General features: G+C 34.9%; 1 long non-coding RNA gene across 1 annotated transcript; it reads right to left on the bottom strand.

The window, feature by feature from the left end:
• Window positions 1-227: 227 nt before the first annotated feature.
• On the bottom strand, window positions 228-2,842 carry LOC131030484 (uncharacterized). The gene is made up of 3 exons (XR_009102911.2): window positions 2,384-2,842; window positions 1,485-1,945; window positions 228-1,012 (listed from the first exon to the last, which is right to left on the bottom strand). It is a non-coding gene; the product is annotated as an uncharacterized LOC131030484 (long non-coding RNA).
• Between the last annotated feature and the right edge of the window lie 474 nt (window positions 2,843-3,316).

The raw sequence follows: 3,316 nt of genomic DNA, 5'->3' as shown, positions 1-3,316 counted from the left end.
TACAAAAGCGAGAATTAAAGAGATAAAATGTTGGAAACTGAAATGAATACCTCTTGATGCACACATAACACTTGAATTTGTCTGTTTGATGAGCTAGGCGAATATTTTTCAGGACATTCCTTTTGCAAAATGCTAAAAACAACTTTTGCAAAATGCTAAAAACAACTTGAGTATTGGTTGGGCTATTTTGAACAATGATGAGATTAAAAATAAGTACTATGTTTAAGCCCTTCAGGAAGAGAAGAAGCTCAATATTTTCTGTAAACATATTCATGAATGTCTTTGATTTCTTACAGATCTCTTAATAGAGGACATGTAGAGAAGACACCATGCTCATGACATTGGGTATTAATTTTGTTGCATCTATCAAAAAGCTCTGAGGCCTGTTCCCCGAATCCATTCTAAACATGCCCTACAATCATTTTGTCAAACAGTTCGAAGCCACTAGTAATAGAAATTTGGAAAATCTCACCCAAGTTTGTAACCCATAAGACATAACAAAAGCTATTTAACGAATAAGCACCCAGACTACTACATCATGAATGCACCAAACCTTTAGTATATTTGATGAGAATAACAAAGACTGGGTTAAATTTCGTTATATCAAGGTCATGAATTTTTAGCTATTATTGTAAACAACACAAAATGAGTAATATGTACTTGAATCCAAGAAGAATTCAGGTAGATAATGGCCTGGAAACTATCTAAGTGATCATGCCCATAGAGAAAATCCAGTTGTTATGCTCTGGAATAGGATATGCAGGATATGTACTTACATTGTGAGCTTTGGAACAGGGTATGGACATTATCAAAGAGGTAGAAAAATTAATTTAAAGTAGAATAAAAACACCATTCATTACCTTTCTCTGTATTCTACACCAGCTCACTGCGAGAGACCTCAGAGGATGTGCTTCTGCCCAAAACCAGTCTCTCTACAGTTGCTGCTTCAACATATTCATCATGCTCCAGTCGTTCCGCTTATGGAAACTGCTATATCGGTCAAGTAATTGCCCTGTTTAAGATTCAGGGCAAATATAATTAATCCATCGAAGCCTGCAATTCTTCTTTCCTTTATACCCTAACCCTGTTCCAAAGCTCCCATTTTGGCACAGATGGATTACAACAAGCAAACATACAAATAGAAAAATTACAAAGGGTGGATCACTAATAACACAAAGATTTATCCATTTGATCAACAAAGCAAATAGAAATAGACCAACCTTCTATTTCAAATTTGCAAACATAATTAAACATTACAGATTAAAAACCCTAAACTACAACAACGAAATGCATGCCCACAAGCGCAAAGTCTACACATACAAATACACAATTTTGACAGGAAATTTGGATGCGTAAATACTATTCTTGAAAATTGAAACAATCGTAGTTAGAAGTGGCTATTGAAATTTAATCATTTTGATAAAAATAGAAAGGAAAGAAGTTTCAGCAATCAAGATACAAAGTGAAGAGAGAGCGCAAAGTACCATAATTGCTAAGCAGGTGACAAAAACACAGTAATAAGAAGATAAGCTCAGCGAGCCTTTCTGAACCCTAATTCCTCTGCATAAGAAACATCATTATTATCATTTCTCTCTTGTCTGCACACTCTACGATGACTAAATGAAACGTGTTTCTTGATCTTGCTAAGAATATTTTGGCAGGCAACTAGTTTTATAAAGCTTGTTAGCTCATTTGCACAAAGATCTCTTCTTCCACTTGCCATAGCATGAAATCTTATGATCTTCTGCATCGAAAACCTGAAAAAGCTCAAATTAAACGAGTACGCAAGATGTCGAAGCAGAGTCGAGGCAAGATGTCGAAGGAGAGTGAAGGCATGTGGATTAGAACAAATGCCACCTGGTCCTCGAAAACTCATAACCCTGCAATGCAGTGACAGACATATAGGTTTTTGTGCGTTCTCTCACTCTGATATTTGAAAATACATCTGCAAATAATCAGAAACACCAATCAGAGGCCGACAACCCTTACTAACATCCTGCAACCCTCCCCTGACACCTTGCAACTATAAACTTAGCCAACAGTAATATGCTAAATAAAATTCAAATTAATATGTCTTATAAAATAAGCAACTTCACTTAGGAAGAAGCGAATATATATCAAATCCGGAGAAAAACTAAAATCTGATTGACTGCATTCAATTTAACATCTGATTGACTTGTAGCATTCAATTTAATCACCGTTTGCAATAGTTCTATGCGAGACAGGAACTAATAAAAAAAATTAAAAATCCCACAAATTTAATTCATGTGAATTGAAATCTTTATGGAACAATCTCATTTTTCATTCAAGTAAGTTTTGGTATTGGCTCAATCTGCACCAAATCATACCCAACCCACATGTTCTCCATGACAACCCTCTTTACCGTAATATGCGGCTCCTGCTCCAAGCCATTTTTTGCCGATCAAAACCAGTTGAAAAGAAAATAAATTTGGATCTGTTAGTTTTGTCCCTAACGCAAGGCAATCATTTTCAAAGATTTTTATTTTATTTTACCCTCATTTTTAAAGTACACCATTGCTATATGTACTTGCGAGAGGAATATAATTGAGGCGTGAGAGCTCATCACAAGAGAATTGGAAAACTAAAGATTGCAGATTGAAGGAAGAATTTCTGTATTCGATTTACACAGAAGAATTCCCCCAATTGAATCGCTGTACAACAATTTCTGCGACCTAAATGAGGTAATCGTGTTAATTAATTGGCAGATGTTTTATGTTTCTTTTTTAGCTAATTTATGCTTTAAGCATCTCGTGATCGAATCTAGTGGATTCCTCATACAAATTTCGATTTACACAGAAGAATTCCCTCAATCGAATCGCTGTATAACAAATTCTGTGACCTAAATGAGGTAATTATGTTAATCAAGTGGCAGATGTTTTATGTTTCTTTTTTACCTAATTTAAGCTTTAAGCATCTCGGAATCGAATCTCCTGGATTCCTTATACAAATTTCCGTATAGTTACGGCGGGCGGATAAGATATATGATGTAATATGGCTGACATTCAACGTTCTAGAAGCTTTGGCTTGTCGGAGTCAGATGTATGAATCCGTTAATTTCAATGTTAGAGTCGCGAACTTCCCATTAAAAAATATGTGAAGAGTCGTGAAGCTGAAAAATCTTTATTTTTTTAATAAAAAATGTTTGGTTTTTAGTATTTAGGAACTCTTTTTCAAAAATCGTCACTTTGGCCTCCACTTCGTATTCTTCTATTGGATTCTATCAAGGATTAAAGAAATCCTTTTTTTTATAATCTTTAACAAGATTGTAGGCGTTGAGCATGTTCATCATGCTCAA

This window comes from Cryptomeria japonica, chromosome 2, assembly GCF_030272615.1.
Source record: "Cryptomeria japonica chromosome 2, Sugi_1.0, whole genome shotgun sequence".
Lineage (NCBI taxonomy): Eukaryota > Viridiplantae > Streptophyta > Pinopsida > Cupressales > Cupressaceae > Cryptomeria > Cryptomeria japonica.
The sequence above is the reverse complement of the archived record's forward strand: the minus strand, read 5'-3'. Positions and strand labels throughout refer to the sequence as shown.